Here is a 13,641-nt window from a genome sequence, read left to right as displayed (position 1 = left end):
CAATGACATTCTTCATAGAAATAGAAAAAGCAGTGGTGAAATTCATTTGGAACAATATGAAGCCCAGAATAGCCAAAGCAATCCTTAGTGAGAAAAGAGGCATCACAATACCAGACCTTAAATTATACTACAGAGCTATAGTAACAAAAATAGCATGGTATTGACACCAAAACAGGCATGATGACCAGTGGAATAGAAGACAGAGAGACACACCCACATAAATACAGTTATCTTATACTAGAAAAAGGTGCCAAAAACATAACTTGGAGAAAAGATAGCCTCTCAAACAAATGGTGCTGGAAAAACTGGAAATCCATATGAATAGAAAGAAATTTAACTGCCATCTCTCACCCTACACAAAATTTAACTCAAAATGGATCAGAGATCTAGGTATTAGACCATAAATCCTGCACCTACTAGAAGAAAATATAGTCCCAACCCTCCAGCATGTCAACTTAGGAACCAACTTCCTCAACAAAGCTCATAATGGGCAATAAGTAAAGTAATAAATGGGATGATGTCAAAGTATAAATCTTCACAGCAAAGGAAGTAATCAATAGTGTGAATAGAAAGCCTACAATATGGGAGAAAATATTTGTCACCCACACCTCCAATAAGGTGTTAATTTTAAGGATATACAAAAAAAGCTTAACACTAAAAAACAAAACAAAAATATAATCCAATTGATAAATGGGCAAAGGAACTCAATAAATACATGAAAAAAATCAACCCAACTCTAGTAATTACAGAATTGCAAATTAAAACTACACTGAGCTTTTGCCTCATGCCAATCAGAATGGTAATTTTTAAGAATGCAAATAACAATAAATGTTGGCAAGGATGTAGGGAAAATAGTATGTTCATATACTATTGGTGGGACTGCATTTAGTTCAACTACTCTGGAAAGCAGTATGGAGATTCCTCAAAAAAAAATTAGGAATGGAACCACCATTTGACCCAGTTATCCCACTCCTTGGTACATATCCAAAGGAGCTAAGATGAGTATATTACAGAGACACAGCTACATCAATATTTACAACAACACAATTCACAATAGCTAATCTATGTAAATAACCTAGATGCCCTTCAACATATGAATGCATAAAGACATTGTGGTACATATAAACAATGGAATATTGCTCAGCCTTAAAGAAGAATGAAATAATGTCATTTGCATGTAAATGGATGGAACTAGAGAATATCATGCTAAGTGAAATAAACAAATTCAAAACAAAACAAAGGTCAAATGTTCTCTCTGATATGAGTCTGCTAACCCCCAAAAGGGTTGGGAAGTGGAAGAATAGAAGTTCAGTGGAATAGGCAAAGGGGAATAAAGGGAAGGATTTAGGGATAGGAATATAAAGACAGTGGAATGAATCTGACATAATTTTCCTATTATATGCATGTATGTCATAATGAATATTAACATTGCTTATATCCAAAAGATTGGGATCCTAATTAGAATAAGATATATTCCATGCTTGTATAAATATATGAAAATAGACTCTACTGTCATATATAACAAAAAAGAATGAGTAAAAATTTAAAAATGGCCAATCATTCCAAGTGGGTACACTGGAGGGAAAAGATCTGAGTAGTAAGGGCATAGAAAAACTAATCAGTGAAAAAACTGGAGAATTCTCTGAAAAATTGAAAAAGAAACAAAGACCTTATAAGATAAATATAAGCTAAAGGAATTTATGACATCTAAACAAGCATTGTAGAAGATACTTAAGGGAACCCTATACTCAGAAGTGGATGAATGACACACAAAATTATGAGAGCATTTGAAAGAATAAGTCACACAAGAGTAGACATGAATACGAAAGTGGAAAGAATCAAACATTATCAATGTGTTAAACCATCAATGTCAATGATGTACAAAGAGTAAATGGTGAACATAAACAAGAGAAAATCAACATAAGGACAGGAACAATTATACTCTTTTCAATAATAATTTTGAATATAAATGGTCTTAATTTACTAATTATTTTAGATAGACTAGCTGATTAGATTAAAGTTGGATACCCAAATATGCTCACTCCCTTCAATACACTTACCTGACCTTCAAGATGAAATTTGTGAGAATGGTCCTACGTCTTCTTTCTAGCCTGCTTTTTGAATAAAGCTGCCTTTCTTTCCTAAAATCCAAGGAGAGAGAGAGAGAGAGAGAGAGAGAGAGAGAGAGAGAGAGAGAGAGAGAGAGAGAGAGAAGAGAAAGAAATGAAGAAAGAAAGAAAGAGGTAAAAGAAAAGATACAATACAAAGTATACTGGCAAGATTTCCAGTATCTCATATGTACACACTTCAGTGGTCTCTGGTTTCAAGAAGATGATTCTAGAGACAGATACGTGTTTGATTATGTGCATAACAGTGCCAGCTGAAATTGCTCTTAGCCATTTTGTTGTTTTGTGTTTTTATATATAATACAGTGTTCATAACAAACTGGGTTTTCAAACAAGATATTTTCATTGTAGGGAATAACACTCTATTTCCTAAGATATCTAGAGTTGGTGTCTGAGAATCATGTAGTTATAATGATTTGTCTGTGCTGGCTCACAATAAGACTGCTACCATCATAGAACTTATTGCAGTGGTCGTTGCAGAGCAAAGGTCTGTGGAAGAAAATTCAATTTCCAATTCCTCTCTGCTCTCATAGCAGCATGACACTTTTTCTTATGTTCTCACACATGAAGGCAACAGATCCAGACTTAACTTCTTATATAAAAGACAGTGAGGTTTTTCTCAGTTACTAACACCTTTCTTTACTAATTCCCTCTGCCACTCCCTAGAAGTCAAGGAGGCGTTTCATTATACCCCTCAGCAGCAGCATAATTCTGTCAGCAATTTCATTTAATGTAAACTCTCTCTAGGGGGTTATATTTCATCCCTGCAAACTTCTGAAATTTTAACTCAGAAGATTGACTCAAAAGTTAGAGTAAATGTAACTTTTAAGTAAAAGAGAAACACATATAACAACAGTTTGGAGTTCAACCTTCACATTTATGTTCAGATGAGATCAATTAAAAGGCAATATAATTAACTAGATCTTAGAAGGATCTCTGATGAAACTTTACATACCCAGTACTTTTTATTATACACAGTATGCTTTTAAACTTTTAATCTAGTGTGTAGTTCAATATTAAGAAATTTGCCTTATGTTAAAGCCATTCAGATTTCTTTCTCTCAAGTAAGAGATTAGGATTATCCCTGGCCTAAATATTAATAAATACTTCTTAGAGATTGTGGCTTTTGTTTCTTATGATTCATGTAAAACAGTATATTAATTATGACATAAATATAGATCTTTAGTATTTCTTTTGCCACAAACAAAACACCATGTATCAAGTCTAGAAATATCATTGTGTATAGCTTTACAGGTATTGTTAAATTATTAATGTTTATTTGAAAATTATAAAACTCTCCAAACATTTTAGAAATAAAAATATTTGCATTGGCAACAATGATATAATCATTTTACTAAATAAAATTATTTGTATCTTTCTTCAGTCTCCTAAAAACATTCTAAAGAAAGTATCTACTGAGTAAGGGTATGTTTTTTAAAAGCCTCTTATTAGCATTATTTTTGCTAAAATTAACCATAGGTATTTCTTTCTTATTGCACTCTTTATCTTCCTATTAGATCTTTGGATACATAATTCCCAGTGATTTCTGAATATTTATTGGTATCTCAAAATTACATATAAAATGGAATTTATCTATTGTAAACTTATATCTCATTCTGTATCTGCAACTATGTTAATGGAATTGCTATCTACACAGTCACCATTTGTATGCTCTTGTCTCACTTTCCCACATTTAAATGGATGTCATATCATTTTGATTTATCATTTGCAATATTTCTTATATATGCCACTTTTCTTAAAAGCATATTAACATTCTAGCTGGGTGCAGTGGTACAGGCCTGTAATCCCAGCACTTGGGAGGCTGAGGCAGGAGAATCACAAGTTTAGTCAGCCTCAGCAGTTTATCAAGGCCCTAAGCAATTCAGCCAGACCCTGTTTCAAAATAAAATATTAAAAGAGCTGTGGATGTGGATCAGTGGCTAAGTGTTCTTGGGTTCAATCCCTATTACCAAAAAAATAAAATATATTAATATTATAGTTTAGGTCCTTACTACTTCTCACCTGGACTGTGACAATGTCCACAACTCTTTTCCATGTGATTAATTCTTTCCACATCAATATAGTGTCTATACTTCATAATGAAATAAGTACCTGAAAATGTGGCTCCATTTATATTATTCTGATATTAATGTTTCTTTACAGCTTACAGTATAAAGCTCAAATTCATTATGGCATTATTAAAGGCCTTACATATTCTGTTCTTAGTCTACCTTTAGTTTACTCTGCCCATATTCTTTTTTAAAATACACATCTTACACTCAAGCTAAGTAAAGTTAGAGGAAATGTAACTTCCTCCCACCAGATTAAATAATAGCATGCCCTCTGTGAAGCCTTATTCAAACCCTTCACTTCATATGATATGCCTTATATTTTGTTCCTCTCCTATTATGTTCTCATAGTGCTTTGTACCTCTGATAATGTGCTTGGAAGTTTAAGATGTTCTATTTGGTCAATACAGTGAATTGTGTTACAATATATTTTCTGTGAAATTCTACTTGAGAACTTTGAGATAGTTTCAATAACACTAAAGATTAAGTCCTTTAGGATTTAGAAGCAATATCCTTATTCTAAAATGGAACCCCCAAAAGCTACTTACCCAAAGCAAAAGTAGTCAAACTTCTCAAAGATGTCTTTACAGATTTACATTTGAATATTTTATTGTAGGTTCTACATAAGAAAGTTATGAGAAGAAAGTTTTTACATTTTGAGCTTGAGCACTTATGACATCTCTTTTGTGGTAGTTTATGTATATGGGTTTCTTTCATTAGCTTTTAGATTCCTTTAGGAGAATAGTTATATTTTAGTCATCTTATCAAAAATCACATTTTTCTTCACACATAAAAATTTTATAAAACTTCTGCCTTGAATTATTAAATATAATATTTATTTGTCTTTAAAATAACTTATTTGGTAATTGTTAATCTTTAATTATATCAGATATGATGTCTCCAGTATGTATATGCATACATATACATCATTTTAAATTTTTTTAGGAGTAGATGAATACAATACCTTTATTTTTATTTATTTTTATGTGGTGCTGAGGATTTAACCCAGTACCTCACACATGCTAGGAAAGTGCTCTACCAACTGCAATTGCAGCCCCTACATCCAAATTTTGAGAAATCTATCTACTCAGTAAAGAAATACACACATGAATAACAGGATTAATGCAAATTGGAATGATGATTGGAAAAATTGTATCTTGGATTGCCTAATCTTCCATTCTTTTCCATGTGGAGTCCTTATTTGTTGAATTCTGTTATTGACCTACAAAATAACTGGGCAACCATTATATAAAGTTTCTGGATGATTTTACATACTACTCCTCAAGCATAACTAATAAATATTTCCCAAATAGTACATTGTGTTCCTTTATTCCATGGCTATTTAAAAATGTGTCAGTGTTTTTCTCATCTGTTTTGAAATAATTTATATTTGGGGAGTTTTATGTTGTTATTTATGCATTGTTGATAACTCCATCACAAAGACTATCAACAATTAACATAGAAGAAATGATGCACATTCATAATTTCATAGGATACATTCATAGAGAGTATTATACTAGCTTCCACCAAATATTGAAACACTTTTATTCTAAGCTTACCCAAATCTTGTATACATGAATGCTAACCTGGCCATATAATGAAATAACTAATTTTCTAAAACTTTTTATCCTTAAACCCCACCTCCAGACAATGTTTCCATTAAATTAGCACTGGTGGAAAATAGGTAAAATAGCAACCTAATAATAAACAGAGAAGTTACAAGATATCAATTTTGGGGGGGTATCAGGGATTGAACTCAGGGGCACTTGATCACTGAGCCACATCCCCAGTACTATTTTGTATTTTATTTAGAGATGGGGTCTCACTGAGTTGCTGTTAGTACCTCCAATAGCCCTTGCTGAGGCTGGCTTTGAACTCATAATTCTCCTGTCTCAGCCTTCTGAGCCACTAGGATTACAGGCGTGTGCCACAGTGCCCAGCAATATCAAAAATTTTAAAAAATAGAATTTGATTTAAAGTAAAAGTCAAGTTCTGGAACTGTGTAGTTCAGTAGTAGAATGCTTGCTTAGAATATATGAGAACCTGGGTACAATCCCAAGCACTGCAAAAAAAAAGAAAAAAAAAAGAGAACAAAAGTCAACATTATTTGTGTTTAAAATAAAACCTGATAACTGGTAGTGCAATTTAATATTTTTAAAGTACACTTGTTTAATAAAAAGTTTTATTAAATACTTTTATTATTGGAAATAACTCAATAGGAACAACTAAGTTATGGTTCAGATATAAGTGTTCCCCAAAACTCTTTCATGAAAAAACAATGTAAAAACATTCAAAGATGAAATAACTAGATTATGAAAGGTGTAAGAATCCAAAAATGTGGTTTAACTGGGTGGTAACTCTAGGCAGGTAGGGTATGGTTGGAGTCCCTGTGGCGTGACTTTGGGTTTACATTGTGTTCCTCTTAAGCAAAACTAGTTCTCTCTGCTTTGTTTCCATGTCCTGAGATGCTTTCTTCTTCCATTCTCTTCTGCCATGGTATTTTGCCTCACCTTGGGCCCAGAACTATAAAGTCAGCCAACTATGAACTGAGATACCTGAAACCATGAGCCAAAATAAAGTTTTCCTCCTCTAATTGTTTTTGTCAGGTCTTTTGGCTACAGAGACAATAAATCTAATTTAAAAAACCCATGATTATTTTACTCATATATAATACATGTTACTATTTCCTTTTTTCACATTATGAAATAGAAATGCATTGTAACAGGCTTCATAGAAGGAAGTATTTTATATCAATATAAGAGAAAATATGTTTGTTTAAGTGCATGAGGTGTTAAGTCAATTTCTTTTTTCAAGTATGAAACTGGAAAGCAAAGAATGGTCACACAAGGAAAGTCTTCCAAATGATTTCTCTTTTGCTCCATTTGTCTTCTTAGGCTTGAAAAAATCTCCTTTTTATTTGAAGCTGTAACTTAATAGTCTTTCCTGACATTCTGCAGCTCATGCTGATTTCTCCCTTTCCCGGATTCCTACTGCACTGAAAACCAGTACCACACAATTTTGCATTTAATTGTTATAATAGTTTCATGAGTCAGTCTTCTCAACTAGATTGTAAGCTCCTTAACTGAAGAAATCATGCCTTACATTTCTCTTGCCTGGCACAAAATTGGATAATTGTTGATTAATAAATGCAGCCAGCAATTTTCTCCCTTTTGAATGTTTCCACTCCTCTGGTTTGAGGTGGCTTAAGAAAGGTCAGCCTCTTACAAAAAATTTAACTATGTGTTCAAAAGTGTCTTGTAAGGTTAAAACTAGTCAGCACCTACAGAACATCAATATATATCATATATACAATCTGAATTTCACCAAATGCATTAATATATGCCTTTAGAAATAATTTTTGTCTAAAAGTGGGGATATTCTGTGTTGAAAATTCATTCAGCAACATGAATCAGGAAACTATGATAAATTAGGCATCAAGAAACAAAAATGGATACAAAAGCCCTCTGACCAATAAGGAAGAGGATTTATTCCCAGAACTGTACTAGCTGCTTTACATAATATAATTTAGTTCTTACCCACACTTTAAGAAAGAGCCTATTATCCTCATTTTATAAGTGAGCAAACTGCAATTCAGAGAAATTCAGTTATTTGTCCAAGGTCTTATAGTCCACATGGAAGAAATAGAATTTAAACCTATGTTTGCTTATTTTTGAAGCCTAAATGTACAGTTTTCTAAGAGGAAAAGCACGTGAAAAATTCTTAAGTGTGAACAGTGGTAAAAAGAAAATATGTATTTCAACACTATAAATAATATACACATATTTCAAAATTACACTCTATCTCATAAAAATATACAATTACTATGTGTCAATTAAAAATAAAAATTACTGGGCTGGAGTTTTGGCTCAGAGGTAAAATACTTGCCTAGCAGGCATGGGGCAATGGGTTCAATCCTCAGCACCAAATAAGATAAAATAAAGGTATTGTTTCCACCTCTAACTAAAAAAAAATCTTTAAAAATAAAAAATATTAAAAATAAAATTAAGATCCTGATGTATGTGTGTGTGTGTGTGTGTGTGTGTATAGCAAAAAATAAATAAATAAAAATAAAAATAACATATACCTTAAACAGTACGGGAGCACAGGAAAGTGAATGGTGCACAGAGGGAGTAGTGAATAACACTGCCTAAGAAGAAATGAGGCAAAAATCTCCGATATCAACACAATTCTAAGCTCTCAGATTACCATGTTGCTTTCTTAAAGAGCACTAATCACAGTTGCTATTTTATATTCTGTGGATAGTTATTTGATGCACCTCCTGAAAAACTTTAGATTCTATTACTTCAGACACTATTGTAATTTTGTTCAAAACACACTTAACACAGTGCCCAGAAAGAACATAAGAGGTACCTAAAAATATTTATTGAATGACTGCACAAAGAGATGCTGTGAGACAGTTTGTGTGTGGATGATTAATAGAAGAATATGAGGTGGACAAGACAGAAATAGCTCTTAAAGAAGATCTAGACTAGAAAGTAAAGTATTTTTCTGATTGAATGAGTACAAGAAATTATTTTAAGAATTGCTAAATCTCTATTCAAAGAAACTAAGGACTATTCTTAACTACACAAACCTTACTCCAGATATCATAGAATGTAGATTATATGCAAGAATTTGCCTTCCTCTGAATAGGGTTTTGAAGCAAATATGTGGCAATTGGCAGCTTTTCCAGGAACTGAGAAGAATGCTTCATCAAGTATATATTTCCAGAACAGAGTGCTATATTTACATAACACATAATAGTATCTGGCAACCATCCTAAAGCATTTAAGAATACATTTTAAAATGTTACTGTATCCAGTTCACATTAATGGGCTCTAAAAAGAAATGTACAGCATCAATGAAATGAAATAGTTAAATGATTATAAAAATAATAATAAAATTTCATTTTTAAATACTTGTTTCGATAAAATTTTGGAAGAAGTTTATTGGGTCAGAATCCAAATTAGAGATACTTTAATTATGGACCTAAGAAAGGTTCTCTTTCACTGTTATGAAAGAAATGTCACTTAGTTAATGGGTTTGTCCCAAAATCATGTTCAAACTTGAAAGAGCATTGTTATTTCTTCTATATATTTTGGCTTATCAGTTATAGCTGTAATCATTTAAAAAGCAGTTGAATCAATATGTATTCATAATGCCAACACAACAATTGATAAAATAGCTTCCAAAATGGATCTGGGGAGATCTCAATCATGAAACTTTTGAAATATACAGTATATTTATAGACATTCAACCTTTCTGTGGCCCAGCAAGGTGGCAGAGAAGATGTGACTATAGTTCTATTCAGAAATATATTTTGAGGGCTCAAATTGTTTTCTTTTTAATTTGGGGATGATATATAATTATGTCATCTCTTTCAAAGCTTTATATTTTAAGGCAGAGGTAATTAGATTATTCTCAAAGTTAATTTGTTAGAAGTCCTTATGGGAACCATTGTTATTTTTTTTTTCTTTCAAAACAACTCAGCAAAAGAGATAAATTATTCACTCAATTATCTATGAAAAAAATCCAAACTAATTATTTTCTGTGACACATGAGGCACATAAAATGAGTAAATGGAATCTATAGTATTGGAAAGTAAGTAGGTATGGATGAATTCTTAAGATACCCAATGGTTTCTTTGTGAAAAATCTCACTTATTGAAGATGGTGAGAAATAGAGCTGATTTAAATTCATGAGGAAAACTGCCTCTTGATTGCTAATAAGCAAACACTAGTAAGAAAAGCAAGTGTATTCCTTCAAGAAAACCTTATTAGCATATGTGTGTAGAGACATATATTTTTCATAAACTATTTAAAATACAACATTATCTGTTGGATACAAAGAACACAATGGGGATGTAATAGAAAATTGAATGCATATTGTCAAAATACTTCCAGCAGATAAAAGTATTTCCAAACAGGATATCTGAATTTAAATTGCTTACTTGTTAATTTCTCATGAATTTTGTCATTTCTCTCTCACACATTCATACTGGTAACATTGGCTTCAGTTCACTAAACATTTATTGAGTGGTCACCATGCTAAATGCGTATAGTGGGAAAGGGATTATACAAACATGAATTAAACATGGTCCCAGTTCTCAAGGAGATTTCAACATACAGGAGCAAGGCATGCATGTAATTAACTTATATTCACCTATGAATAAAAAAATCACACTCTAAATCAGATTTTGTTTAATTCACTTGCTACAGTTAAAATGTGATTTTCATATGATTTTTAAGGTTTTTCTGAAGTTTATCTGAATATTGAGAGGAAGGGTAAGAAATTACAAAGGATATTTTGACCTCTGAAGCCTTCACACTCTTAGCTCAGGGTAACAGTATGCCTGGGTGGCATGCATGACACTTGAAAACAACTATGAAATAATGTATCAAAATGGGAAATAATATACTATTAAATGCATACATCCTAAGGATGCATATTGAGTAAAGGACCTATAAGTAGTTTGAAAAAAATCATAAGGTTTATTTCATTGTTATAAGGAACTGAGAAAAATAGTAATTCTGAAATATGAATTTATATTGACAACATTCAATGAAAAATAAGTCCTCTGGTCAAAGACACAATGAAAGACCTATTTGCATCAAAAAACCTCTGATTTCAAGTTATAGTGATTATTTCCTCCACTGAGCTGTTGTATTCAGCACTGTGCTTACCACTCATTTAGTTCCTAATGATATCTTCTGCATAGCTGTTTTATATTTTTGAAGTGGTGAAACAGTTAATGTCTGTCTCTGCATGAATAGACTATAATATCACTGACGATGAGTTGTTTTTAAAAATTACCTTTTTGAAAGTATAGCTTTTCTGTGGATTCAATGACATTTTGAATAGATGTTCAATAAATATTCATTCCAAGACTGAAACTTTTCTAATCAAATTATTAAGATGCTCTATCAACAGATAATTAAATATTTGCTATGTTTTGGTGACTTGTAACAGACATTGGTGTTTTCAGATATTTTTAGTATGAATAAGTTGTGAGATGGCTAGGTTAGATTCCCTAAGTATAAAAATTACTAAGTATAAAAATCAATGCAAATACCTTCTCTGCTAGCTTGCAGGGACTTTAAATGATACCAGAAATCTAGTTTAGTAGTGCAATCTAGAGAAGTGGTGGGAGGGGAAAATAATACCTTTGTAATATTAACAACATATAAAGGATTTAAGTACGATTAGCCCTAAACTGTAGCTTATTAGGTTATGCGTTACCAAGAAAGAAGATTGTAAAAGATGTGTTGCATTTCTTATTAATAATGAGAATGGGTATGGGCAAGATGATTTTTATGAAGGAAGCTACATGGACAATGAAATATGGATCAATTTTATTTCTTCTCCTGTGAACTGTTTGTTCAGTTCCTTAGCCCATTTATTGATTGGGTTATTTGTTTTTTGGTGTTAAGTTTTTTGCATTCTTTGTATATCCTGGAGATTAATACTCTACCTGAGGTGCCTGCGATTAAAGATTTTCTCCCATTCTGTAGGTTCTCGCTTCACATTATTGTTTCCTTTGCTAACAAGAAGCTTTTTAGTTTGAATCCACCTCATTTATTGAGCACTGATTTTACTTTTTGCTCTTTAGGAGTCTTGTTAAGGAAGTTAGGTCATAAGCTGACATGATGAATATTTTTCTATTAGGCATATGGTCTCTGTTCTAGTGCCTAAGTGTTTAATTCACTTTTAGATGAGTTTTGTGCAGAGTGAGAGATAGGGGTATAATTTCATGCTGCTACATATGTATTTCCAGTTTTCCCAGCACCATTTGTTGAAAAGGCTATCTTTTCTCCAATGTAAGTTTTTGGTACCTTTCTCTAGTGTGAAATAACTGTATTTATGTGGGTTTCTCTCTGTGTCTTATATTCTTTACCATGTTCTACATGTCTATTTTGGTGCCAATACCATGCCTTTTTTGTTAGTATAGCTCTGTAAAGACACACCACAGAAGAAGAAATACAATTGATCAACAAATATATGAAAAAAATATGCTCAACATCTCTAGCAATTAGAGAAATGCAAATCAACATTACTCAAAGATTTCATCTCACTCCAATCAGGATGTAAATTGTCAAGAATACAAGCAATAACATATGTTGGCAAGAATATGGGGGAAAAGGTACACTCGTACATTGCTTGTGGAACTGCAATTGGTACAGCCACTATGGAAAGCAGTATGGAGATCCCTCAGAAAACTTGGAATGGAACCACTATTTGACCCAGCTATCTCACTCCTCAGTTTATACCCTAAGGACTTAAAATCTGCATACTGTAGTGATGCAGCCACATCAATATTTATAGCAGCTCAATTCACAACAGCTAAGATATGGAACCAAACTAGATGTCCTTCAATAGATCAATGGATAAACTGTGGTATATATACACAATGAAATATTACTCAGACTTAAAGAATAATGAAATTATGGCATTTGCATGTAAATGGATAGAGTTGGAGACTATCATGCTAAGTCAAATAACCAATCCCCAAAAAATAAAGGCTGAATATTTTCTCTCATATATAGATGCTGATCCACAATGTGGTGGGGCTTAGGAAGAATGAAGGAGCTTTGTATTGGGTAGTGGGGAGTGAGGGGAGTGGAGGCGGTGAGGGGGTGGGAAGGATGGACATTTATACCATATGTACATGTGTGATTGCATTACCAGTGTGACCATACATTGTGTTCAGCCACAGGAATGAGAAGTTGTGCTCCATTTGTGTACAATGTGACAAAATGCATTCTGCTGTCATGTATAACTAATTAGAACAAATAAAAATATAAAAAGGAAAAATTAGGGGATTATGTTTCAAAATTTAGGAATACTTTTTTTTCTCATTTGATTATAATATAATCCATACCACATTTTGCTTTTAGGGCACTGTATTTTGATATTTTACATATTTGTATGGAGATAGAAAAAGGGATACAGCATAAGCACCTTTAATGGCTGCACTACAGTTATGCCTTTCTAAACTTAGCTCTTTTTAAGTTAAGTGGATTGCATAGACTGTGCTGATTCAGAATTTCCCAAAGGTATAATCATCAAAATGATTTATCTGAGACATTATTTTCCTTTTCAAAGTTTTAACTTCCCTACAGGGTTAGGGCACTAATGGATTGCATCATGAAGTACTATGTTAATAAATGAAGTAAACATTATAACCCTCTTGAAAGAGAAAAACACACACATTTTTATTACTTCTCAGTACCACAAGAAATAGTTCTTTCTAAGCATCATGATAAATAGAAAAAAATTTGAAATTTTTTCCCAAGTTAAAAAAAAATCAGAGGTAATACTGTCAATTAATGAAAGGCTATTTCAGAATATTATATGAAATTGTCATTAGTCTTAACAAGTTTCCCTTAATCTCACGAATTTCCAAATGGCCATGCCTTTGATTTCAAACTGCTCTTTTACTAATACAA

The sequence above is a fragment of the Urocitellus parryii genome, chromosome X, assembly GCF_045843805.1.
Source record: "Urocitellus parryii isolate mUroPar1 chromosome X, mUroPar1.hap1, whole genome shotgun sequence".
Taxonomy (NCBI): domain Eukaryota; kingdom Metazoa; phylum Chordata; class Mammalia; order Rodentia; family Sciuridae; genus Urocitellus; species Urocitellus parryii.
This window is presented reverse-complemented; position numbering follows the sequence as displayed.